At 37.5% G+C, this 12,190-nt stretch overlaps 1 pseudogene; it reads right to left on the bottom strand.

Annotated features, from left to right (window-relative positions):
- Positions 1-4,530: 4,530 nt before the first annotated feature.
- On the bottom strand, positions 4,531-4,646 carry LOC123858152 (U2 spliceosomal RNA; annotated as a pseudogene).
- Between the last annotated feature and the right edge of the window lie 7,544 nt (positions 4,647-12,190).

Genomic DNA, 12,190 nt, shown 5'->3' with positions numbered 1-12,190 from the left:
ATTCTAGTATGCATCTGAAACCTTTGAAACATTTAATAAATAGTTCTTAAACTTCTGCTATAGTACACAAACTCACCCTCACATACTCCTCGTCCATAACACACACATATACATAGACGTTAAAAACACAAAGACAAAGAAGATACTATTTCTGTTGTTGAGAAACTCACAGTCTGAGTATTTCTAGAGCACTAAGGATGAACCTTCATACCAAGACTCTCAAACATACCATTCCATCAGCCCCAAAGTGATTCCCACACCTAACCTCTCCTCTGGTGAATTCCATTTCATCTTTAAGGACTCAATTTAAAAACCATCTCCGAGGAAAGCACTGCCTGACTCCCTCCAGGCAGGTTTAGAGTAAATGTCCCTGTGATTCTGCATGTAACACACCTCCCATCTGTATTTATTTGTTCAGTATCAATTTTCTTGATGGTATATAAATTGTGAGGACAGGACCTATCCTTTCTCACCTTGGAATTAGTACAGTGACCTGTTTATTATAGGAATTAAGCAATCATTTGGTGATTGTGCCATTGATTGGTTGACAATGAAGTAGAGTCAATTCCATAAGCATTTTTTGAACATTATTCATACATCAAACACTGTGTAAGGCACTCCAGTGACAAAAGAGAAGACTGGTGTTTTGTTCCCAAGGACTCGAGTGCATCAGTCAGAATTAGAGTCAGATACAAAGAAGATAATCTATCAGAAAGGGGACTATTCATGTAATAATTCACAATTTAAAGAGTTAAAATGGACAGCAGCACATCTGGGTCAAATGATAAGCTGTTACATAATGTGATTAATGACTTATTTCCATTTTACAAATGACCAATCTGAGGCTGAGTGAGGACATGTGCCCTACCCATGATCACACAGACAGATGGCATCCAAGCTCTCTCACTGGAGGCTTTCCAGCCCCATGATTCACCCAGAAAGCCTTAATTCAAAGCCAAGGAGTGGAGGCTGCTGTGTAGGTCAGTGTTCTTTGAACCTGGAAAGAAAGTGTATCTATCACTGGATTTGCGGAGTTCTCTTGCCTGAAAGACATTCATTTTAAATGTGTCCTATGGTGTCAACAGGTACCATATAATTGATCAAGTATTTTGGGAATGAAGTGACTAAACATCATCCCAAAGTAAGGCTTCGCATCACAGAATTATCGCTCTTTGGCTTTCCTTGACAAGGAGTATAAATCAGCAAGTGAATGCACCATTTTGCTTGGGGAAATTGCAGCTTTATAAATAAAAACACTAATCCATGCTGCTGCTGACCAGCCTTTGCTGCCAGTGCACAATTTAAGTTCCTCACTCATCAGTCCCTGGGAACTTCCTATTGCCAGGTGTTGAATATCATTTTTTTTCTTTTGAATAAAATGTTAACACGTATTATAAAAGCTACATGCAGAAGAATGAAACTGGACCATTTTCTACACCATACACAAAAATAGACTCAAAATGGATGAAACATTTAAATGTGAGATAGAAATCCATCAAAATCTTAGAGGAGAAAACAGGCAGCAACCTCTGTGACCTCGGCCGCAGCAACTTCTTGCTAGACACATCTCCAAAGGCTAGGTAAACAAAGGCAAAAATGAACTATTGGTACTTCATCAATATGAAAAGCTTCTGCACAGCAAAGGAAGGTGTTAACAAAACCAAAAGACAACTGACAGAATGGGAGAAGACATTTACAAATGTCTTATCAGATAAAGGGCTAGTATCCAAAATCTATAAAGAACTTATCAAACTCAACACCCAAAGAATAAATAATCCAATCAAGAAATGGGCAGAAGACATGAACAGACATTTCTCCAAAGAAGACATTCAAATGGCTAACAGACACATGAAAAAATGCTCTACATCACACTGCATCCAGGAAGTGCAAATCAAAATCACAATGAGATGCCACCTCACAACAGTCAGAATGGCTAAAATTAGCAAGTCAGGAAATGGCAGATTTTGGCATGGATGCAGAGAAATGGAAACCCTTTTACACTGTTGGTGGGAATGCAAGCTGGTACAGCCAGTCTGAAAAACAGTATGGAGTTACTCGAAAAGTTGAAAATAGAGCTACCCTATGACTCAGCAATTGCACTACTAGGTATTTACCCCAAAGATACAGATGTAGTGAAAAGAAGGAGCACTTGCACCCCGATGTTCATAGCAGCAATGTCCACAATAGCCAATCTATGGAAAAAGCCCAGATGCCCATCGACAGATGAATGGTTAAAGAAGATGTGGTGTATATACAAAGTGGAATACTATTCAGCCATCAAAAATGAAATCTTGCTATTTGCAATGATGTCGATGGAACTGGAGGGTATTATGGTAAGCAAAATAAGTCAATTAGAGAAAGACAATTATCATATGATCTCACTCATATTTGGAATTTAAGAAACAAAACAAAGGATCACAGGGGAAGGGAGGGAAAAATAAAACAAAATTAAATCAGAGAGGAAGACAAACCATAAGGGACTCTTAATCATAGGAAACAAACTGAGGGTTGTTGGAGGGGAGGGGGGTGTGGGATGGGGTAACTGGGTAATGGACATTAAGGAAGGCATGTGATATAATGAGGACTGGGTATTATACAAGACTGATGAATCACTGAACTCTACCTCTGAAACTAATAACATACTCTTATGTTAATTAACTGAATTTAAATTTAAAAAGGAAATAAAATATGTATTGAATTGATGTACAAGACATATTAAAGACAAAAAGACAATTACAGAAAAAATAATATATTATAAAATAACAAGAAAACTTACAAATACACACTCATTTATAACATTTGAAAATATAAAAAAATAGAATGAAAAATTTTTAAATCTTTCATTATCCTCCTGCCCAGAGATAAGATTCAATACCAGTTTAGAGTATTTCTTCCAATCTATTTCTTTTATATGTAATTTTTATAATTGAGGTAACTGAATGCATAATTTTATATATTATTTTCTAACTTAATATAGATATCATTTTTATTTGCTATTATAAACTCTTTTTTTTGAGAGAGAGAGAGAGAGCAGGGTGTGGGGGGAGGAAGGGGTGAGGGAGATAGAGAAACTTAAGCAGGCTCCACGCCCAGGGTGGAGCTCCACTCGGGGCTCAGTCTCAGGACTCTGAGATCATGACCTGAGCCAAAATAAAGAGTGGGACGCTGAACTGAGTGAGCCACCCAAGCACCCCTATTATAAACTCTTTTACATAAAATCCACTGGTTTTGTAGCCCACAATGTGGGAAATCACTATTTAACCCATTTTCTACTTGGAAAATTTATTTACTCTTTAAACTAACACAGTGATGGGTGTCTCAGTGTCCAGAGCTCTTTTCGTTTTGTTCTGGATTTATTTCCTGCCCTCCTTCAATAAATATGAAACATTTGTCATAAACACAAATATGCTAGGCATTGAAGATACAATGACAAGTGAAAATCCATGTTCATATCCTAAGGTGGATATCAACTAGTGATTAGCCTCTAGAATAAAAGTGTCAAAATAGAAATCTAGAGGATTCTTCAAGGCAACTAACTCAGAGGTAAAGTTAATGATAAGGCTTCCTGGAGTGAGTGGCACTTAAAGAGAAGAAGAGCTTGGGTAAAGAGGGGAAGGAAAAGCTGGTTTAGCCAGCTGGAAATGTGTGTGCATGGCTCCTCTGAGAGCCTGAGAGACATCTATTACATCCAGAACCTAGAATTCCAGTGTGAAACAAGAGTGATGAAGCTGAGGAATTAACAGGTGCAAGATCATAAGGGTAAATTAAAGATTTTGTTTTGTTTTAGATATTGATCCTTACCCTGAGGGCAATGTGGAACTATTGAGGTATTTTAGACCAGAAAGTGATACTGTGAGATTTCTGTAAGGCGAGACTCCTAGAAATTGGATTATTAGGACAGAAATAACATTTTTAGGCTCTTAAAACACACTAAAAAAAAAAAAAAAAAATCCAGAAGGAAATATTTCCCTTCCATCAGCATTATACAAGAAAGTCCATTTGCTGTTGGGTATAACAACATCTCCCACTTGTTAGAACCACTTGTTTATGTTCTAGGTACCGCACTAGGTGGTGCTTTACACGCATTTACTTAGTGAAGCCTTACAGCAACTCTTTAGGACTGACTATATTACTCCTATTTCCTAAGGTTACAAGAAAGAATAATTTTCTCACCAGTCATAGAAGAAATAAATGGCTGGACTGAGATTCAAACCTTATTTAAGCTTGGGTCATAGGGTCCATCCACTCTTCATATGCTTTACAATCTCCCAACTCATTTTATTTTTTTTTATTTTTTTTATTATTATGTTATGTTAATCACCATACATTACATCATTAGTTTTTGATGTAGTGTTCCATGATTCATTGTTTGTGGATAACACCCAGTGCTCCATGCAGAACGTGCCCTCTTTAATACCCATCACCAGGCTAACCCATCCCCCCACCCCCCTCTCCCAACTCATTTTAGATACACACAGTCCCCATGGAATATGATAGCAACACCCATTATGTTAACTACGTTTTATTTATATAAAGTAAGCACTGCATAGAATTTTCTAGAATTTGACTTCTCTTAAGGAAGCCATTTATTAAACTGATAAGAACAAATACTACACTTGATCTTAGCCAAAAGGCCGAGAAGCGATGGGAAGCCATTTATTGAGAAAGAAAAATAACAAAGGATAGATGACAGGAGACAGGCTTAGTTACAGGTAGGTGTAATTTATTTACACAATACCCTTTATCTCCCCTGTTATCACTACAGAACAATCTGGCTCCCCCAGATTAATGTTAGCAATAGATCAGATGCTGTGGTCCTGCAGAGTTCCTGACCTAGGGACATAATAAAAGTAAATAACCTAAGCTTAGAAGGAGGTTTCCTTCTCAATGACTTGAGGTTGGAAGAAGAGAGAGCCCTTTGTATGTCTTGCTCTGGAGATAGATATATATATATATATATATATATATATATATATATATATATACACACACACACACACATATATATATGTACATAATATATACATATATAAAATATATACAATAAAAACATATATGTGTATATATATATACATATATACATACATATATATATATATATATATATATATATATATAATATACACACACACACTGTGTGAACTATTCCATGCTTGTTACTTTTGTAGGCTTCCTACAACACAGTATGGTGCTTCTTATTGATGCTAACCCTCGGTCAAGAGAGAGACTGGAGCAATCTTAAAGAATGAAGCCAGCCATGGCTTCAATATTTGCAAATAATTATTTTATTCCCAGTTTTATTGCAATTATGTTTTATTGCAATTTATTGCAATCTATTGAGGATTCAGAAATGTTTCATACAGAAGATTGAAATGTATATTGCAAAATGTATATAAATTTTCCCCAAGGCAGAGACTGAAAAGGAGCAATGATATAGGTCCATTGAGTGAAGCAAAAATAGTTCTCCCACTCAGCCTCTACAAATGTCAATTTCCTTCTTTGTACAGTGATGACAATAGTAATACGTACCATGATTGTGATGAGTGTAAAAAAAAAATGAAGCTTTTTTTTTTTTTTAATTTAGAATTACTGAAATATTTGTTATAGCTCTTGGCTATTCATTATTTTTTTCAATTATTTATTGTTATTGAAAATATAGCTTTATATTTTATTTCATGGAAGTAGGAAAACCATCCTGATAGAATAGTGTAAAAGTAACAAAAGCAAAAAACAAAACAAAAACCCAAATAAACAAAAAACACTATTTGCCAGCATCTAAAGCCCTGAATTTGGGTCCAGGCTTCATCCCTGATAAACTTGATAAAGTTCTCTTGTCTTTAACTTGGGTATATTAGGACTTTCCATCATTAACTAGCACTTTCCAGGTAGATTATTTTCTGATGTTATTCCCTTTCAGTCCTTTTCTGAATACATGGGCTATCCAATGTGGGGAGATGGAAGGGACATGGCTATATCCTTCATTCTAAAGAGAAGAAGAGGGTCAGGAAACAGGATAACCTTCCCTGGCCCAGAAGAGACAGGCAAGTCCTTGAGGCTGGCAATTCACACTCAAGCCCCAGGGTTGATTTCTGTTTCCCTTGGAGTACATGGACAATGGCCACAGATGGGGTTCATGGACCAAAAGGCAGCTCATGGAGGCAGGTAAGTGACCGTGTTTACTCAAAGCATGGCTGGCAGTGAGGCATCAGCCTTCCTCCTGAGATGGTGACCCAGGATAGCCACCACAGCTGCAGACTTCACAGAACATTAGCTTTGGAAGTCACTTTTGAGGTCACATAACCCATCTCTCATTGCCGTACTGCAGAGGCTGGCTCCAGAACTCCTACCTTTAAGTTCAGAAAAATATCTGCTACCATCCCCTTTTAGGTAGTAGCTCGTTAGCCCTTCCGGTGAGAACTTCCTGGGCAGGTATATAAATTGGAGAGCATGCACCAAATGAATGTGCCCTTTGCTGGACTTTAAATCCTTATCAACTTATTTCCTCTCATTCTGATTTTTACCCACGGGCTTGATGACTTTTGTGGTTTGAGCCCCTGACTATTATTCTCTTGTATTTGGTCTATACCACGTTTCTATAGTTTTTAAAGACACTGATTCCATATCAGTGCTGAAAATTAGAATATATCATCTATATATATTACACAAGATGTAGTCACACATGAAGTCCACAAAATTAAAGGAAATATCTTATGAATGCTCTCAACATAAAGTATTTGGCTATATTTTCCTATTCAAATAATTGCAGAGAATACAGCTATGGATGTTTGAGTCCCTTTACAGAGAAATTTTCTTGGCCTATGCATTATTATTAATAGTTATTGTCTCCTCCTTAAAGAGGTGAAAATAGAGAGGAAATTTAACTTTAAAAAAAACAATGGCAAAAGTTTTCAACTGGCTGGACTATCTTTGAATATATTACTATAGTTAATAACTATATCTACTATTGCACAATCAAAAGAATGCCAAGATTTTGGGGCCCACTATGGTGGAGATCAGCAAATATGGTCTGTGGGCCAAACTGCACTTGCCACCTGTTTTTATAAATAAAGTTTTGTTGGAACCCAGCATACTCATTTATTTATACACTGTCTATGACATCTTGTGTATTATTACAATGGCAAAGGTGAGTAACTGCCACAGAGACCACATGACTTAGAAAGCCAAATTATCTGGACTTTTACAAAGTTTGCCAAACCCTGCATTATGGTAAAGAGAACATATAGGATCCAAACTATGTCAGTGTATACAACTATGACCTATTAATACAACTGTTTTCTGTTAAGTTTCTGAGATATTACAACTTCAGTGTTTCTTCAAAACAACATGAAAAAATTTTTGCTTTAGGTAATTGACTTACTTTAACTTTTCAATCTAGTTTACCATTTTCTACAGACTTGGAATATAATTAAACAAAACCCAAAAACCTCAACTCTGAACTGAATCCTTGATTACTCAGAGAATTTTTCAAGGTCATCAAATAAACGTAGATTTTCACTGTCTCACTCACACATGGAAGGGCCCATCAGTATGATACAGACAGACATTGTGGCATAATCTTGGTTACACCAAAGTGACCTTTGAAAGTGGCTCATCTAGATTCTGGAAATGTGGCCCTACAAATATTTATCTAATTAGAGTTTAATTTTTCAGTTATTTCTCTTTCTCATGTGACTGAGTTCCTCAAGAAGACTGTATTTTGTCTTTTGTTTTTATTTTCTTTTTACCTGCCTCAACATCTAGCACAGTGTCTGACACTTAGTAGATCCTCAATGTTTATTGAACTGACCTGAATAAGTAGTATTTACTGAATATAACTGAGAGCGCTCATTGGCTGACCTCACAGACCTAGAGGTTAAAAAACTTAAGTGATTATTTACCAAAACATCCCCTGCAGCTATGGTGGTCCATGCCACACAATTCAGTGAATGACACATAAGTCAAGTCAGTTGAGGAATTTTTGGGAATCTTCTGTTTATCTGGGAATGTCCCTTCTTGCCTTCAACAGAGAAATGAGCCTATTGCTGGGAAAGTTTGCTTCTGAACATGAGACAATTAGCTAATATGTTATAAATAGTGAAGTCGACAGAAAAAAATAATCTAGGCCTTTAATGAAGCCCCTGTACCAGCCCCCAATTCCCCCGATTCCCTATATCCAGATTTCTTATATATTAGAAAAATAAAACCCTGTTTGTTTAAGCCTTTGTTAGTTTGAATATCTATTACTTTCAGCCAAAACCATGCTTAATTGTTTCACTAATCTCAGTGGCAAGATCATCAGTCATGAAATCAACTAGATTACAACACTCAAGAGCAATTCCTATTAGAAATCTTGGCTGGCCAGTGATAATGCTAGCTGTCATTAACTAGAAAAGCCTTATTCTAACAGGTGATATTTTCCTTTTTTGATCATATTTTATTTTATTTCAATTGTAGATATTTAAAGTGCACAATATGATGATTTGATATATATTGGGAAATGATTAGCACAATCAAGTTAATTAACATGTCTATTATGTCTCATAGTTGTGTGGGGTGTTTATTTACTTTTTTTCAGGTATAGAATATAGTACTATAAACTATAGTTGCCATGCTGTACATTAGATACTTAGAACTTATGGGGCGCCTGGCTGGCTCAGTCGGTAGAGTATGCAACTCTTGATATCAGGGTCATGAGTTCAAGCCCCACATTTGGCATGGAACCTACTTTAAATAAATAAATAAAACATTAAAAATAGATAGATGATAGATAGATAGATAGATAGATATAGATAGATAGATAGATAGATAGATAGATAGATAAATACTTAGAACTGAAAATTTGTGCTCCTTGGCCAACATCTTGAAGGCAGATAATGAAGAAGAGAAATAAGATTTCTGATCATCTACTACATTCCAGAGACTCTATTTGGTGCTCTGTATTTGTATACTTATTAAATCTACACAATGACACTCTGAGGTGGTATCATTAATTCATATTATAGATGAAGAACTTGAGCTCAGAGTTTAAGAAATTTGTTGAAAGCTATACATTTAGAAAGCAACAAAGGTGCAATTCAAAACAAATTCTTTATGACTCTAAAATCCATATTGATTTCAAAATGACCTGCTATTGTTTTAAAGAAACAAGCTTTTGTTCATTCCTAGATTGTCCATCACCTATTAGACAGGCAAACCAAAATAAAATATTCTCTGTGAAGAAAAATCAGTACCTTTTCCAGAAATCAGATATAGGCTTCTCAATCCAGGCCATTCAAATTCCAACCACTAAATCTCCCAGATTTGACTGATATCATTAAATAAAAGTTATTGTTTTCTAATAGGAATTTTCTAACATGGCATATCATCAGGACAAACAAAACATCAACAAATGCTTGATGTACAAAATAAAATAAAATATAGAAGATAGAAAGCCTTGTGCATCATGTCTTCTTATCATATACAAAGAGATTGAAATGATTAGTTGTGCCAACTTCAAATTCAGCAATTATGCTCTATGGACTTAATTATGTCTCCCTCAAATTCATAGGTTGAAGTTCTTATGCTTGAAATGATGGTATGTGGAGATTGGAGACTCTGGGAGATAGTCAAGTTTAGATGAAGTCATGAGGGTGAGGTACGCATGGGGGATTAGTGCCCAAGATGTGAGGACACAGCAAGAAGGCAGCCATCTCCAAGTGAAGAAGACAGAAACCAACCATGTTGGCACCTTGATCTTGAACTTCTAACTTCCAGAACTGTGAGAAAACTAATTTCTGTTGTTTAAGCTGCTCAGTCTATTTTGTGATGACAGCCAGGACTGATTAAACTAATTAAAACAAATCTCCTATGACATTGGCAGATATGTCTCTTCTACTTCCCTTTATAGCAAGTGGAATAGAGGAAAAAGAAATGGAATCATAACATGTGTCCTTAACCCTACTATACTCATTTTTTGAAAGTCCTGTTTTGAACCCGTGTCTCAAAGGATGATTTAAAAAAGAAAGCAAAAGGGGGGCAGAGCAAGATGGCGGAGGAATAGGAGACCTGGATTTCGTCTCCTCTCAGGAATTCAGCTGCATAGGGATCAAACCATTCTGAACACCTATAAACTCAACAGGAGATCGAAGAAAAGAATAGCAACAATTCTCTCATCAGAAAAGCGACCACTTTCTGGAAGATAGGACGTGCGGAGAAGTGAATCCGAGGTGATATTCGGGAGGATAGATGGCGGGGGAGGGGCCTCTGTCAGCCGCTTCTGGCAAGTGATAGAACCACGGAGCACAAAATTGGAACTTTTAAAAGTCGGCTCCATTGAGGGACGTCACTCTGGTGGCTAAGCAGGGAGTGGAACCCTCTGGGACAATGTGGTCTCAGGACCCTCGGGGTCACAGAAAGAACGGGGGTGCCTGAGTGTGGCAGAGCTCCCAGGTAAAGGAGCAGGGAAGCCGGCTGCAGAGGCAGAGCCCAGGCACGGGCTCTCAGGTCGGAGTTGCCATAAACTGTGATCCGTGGCACAGTCAGGCCCCTGCTCCCCCAGCAGGGACCCAACAAGCGGCAGATCCGGGGAGACTCCCCTTCCTCCCCCGGGAGGAGTCCCACGGGAGTGCACCACAGGGATTTGCTGGGTTTGGAGACTCCACCCGGAGTCGGGTGCCAGAGATAGAAACCCGCGGTCACAGGCCGGGTGAGCATGGAGTGCGGCCAGAGACAGGGGAGACGGGAGTGACTGACGGCTTTTCTCTGGGGACACAATGAGGAGAGGGTTCCTGAGTTCTCGGCTCCTCAGGGCGGAGATTGGGAGGCCGCCATTTTCACTCGCCACCCCCAAAGCTGTACGGAAAGGTTGCAGGGAACAAAAGCTCCAGAGAGCAAACCCGAGCAGATGACTTAGCCTGGATGGGGCAAGGGTGGGGCAATTCTGCCTCCGGCAAAGACATTTGGAAACCATGGCAACAGGCCCCTCCCCCAGAAGATCAGTGAGAACAACCAACCAAGACCAAGTTTACCGATCAGTGAGAACGACAGAACTCCAGCGCTAGGGGAATACTGCACATAGAATTCATGGCTTTTTACCATGATTCTTTAGTCTTTCAAAGTTAATTTTTCTTTTTAACTGTCTTTTCTTTTTTTTTTTTTTGAATTTTTCTTTTTCCCTTTTTCAACCAACATCTTATCAATCCCTTTTTTAAAAAAACATTTTTATTTTTCAATTTTAGAGTCATATTTTATCCCTTCATAGTAGTTACCCGTATTTTTCGGATATATATATAAGTTGTTCTCTCTTTAAAATTTTGAGATAGTTTCTTCTAACAGATCAAAATATACCCTAAATCTCTAGTATATGGTTTTTTATACTCCCCTGCCTGATTACATTCCCTCCCTTTTTTTTTCTTTTTTCTTTTTTTAAATCCTCATCTTTCTTTTTTCAAACAACTTCTTATCAATTCCTTTTATAAAATTTTTTATAATTTCCATCTTTATAGTCATATTACATCCCTTCATCATATCAACCCTTATTTTTGTACATATATAAGTTTTTCTTTCTTTAAAATTTTGGGAGGCACTTTCTTCTAACAGACCAAAATACACCCAAAATCTAGTGTGTGGCACTGATCTATATACCAGCCTGATCATATTTGATCACATTCTGTTTTTTTGTTGTTGTTGTTGTTTTGTTTTGTTTGTTTTTGTTTGTTTTTATCCTTATCTTTTTCTTTTTTTTCTTTTTCTTTTTTCTCTCTTTCCCTTTCTTTTCCCACTGCTTCAGGTCTTTTCTGATTTGTTTAGAGTATATTTTGTGGGGACGTTGTTACTCTGCTACCATTTTGTTCTCTCATTAATCTGTTCTCCTCTGCACAAATGACAAGACAGAAAAAATCACCTCAAATAAAAGAACAAGAAGGGGCGCCTGGGTGGCTCAGTTGGTTAAGCGACTGCCTTCGGCTCAGGTCATGATCCTGGAGTCCCTGGATCGAGTCCCGCATCGGGCTCCCTGCTCTGCAGGGAGGCTGCTTCTCCCTCCGACCCTCCCCCTCTCATGTGCTCTCTCTCATTCTCTCTCTCTCAAATAAATAAATAAAATCTTTAAAAAAAAAAAAAAAAAGAACAAGAGGTAGTACCGACTGCCAGGGACCTACTCAGTACGGACATTAGTACGATGTCAGATCTAGAGTTCAGAATCATCACTTTA

The sequence above is a fragment of the Mirounga angustirostris genome, unplaced genomic scaffold (genome assembly GCF_029215605.1).
Source record: "Mirounga angustirostris isolate CCGP_5_RB_7025 unplaced genomic scaffold, mMirAng1.0.hap1 SCAF_13, whole genome shotgun sequence".
Classification (NCBI taxonomy): Eukaryota; Metazoa; Chordata; class Mammalia; order Carnivora; family Phocidae; genus Mirounga; species Mirounga angustirostris.
This window is presented reverse-complemented; position numbering and strand designations above follow the sequence as displayed.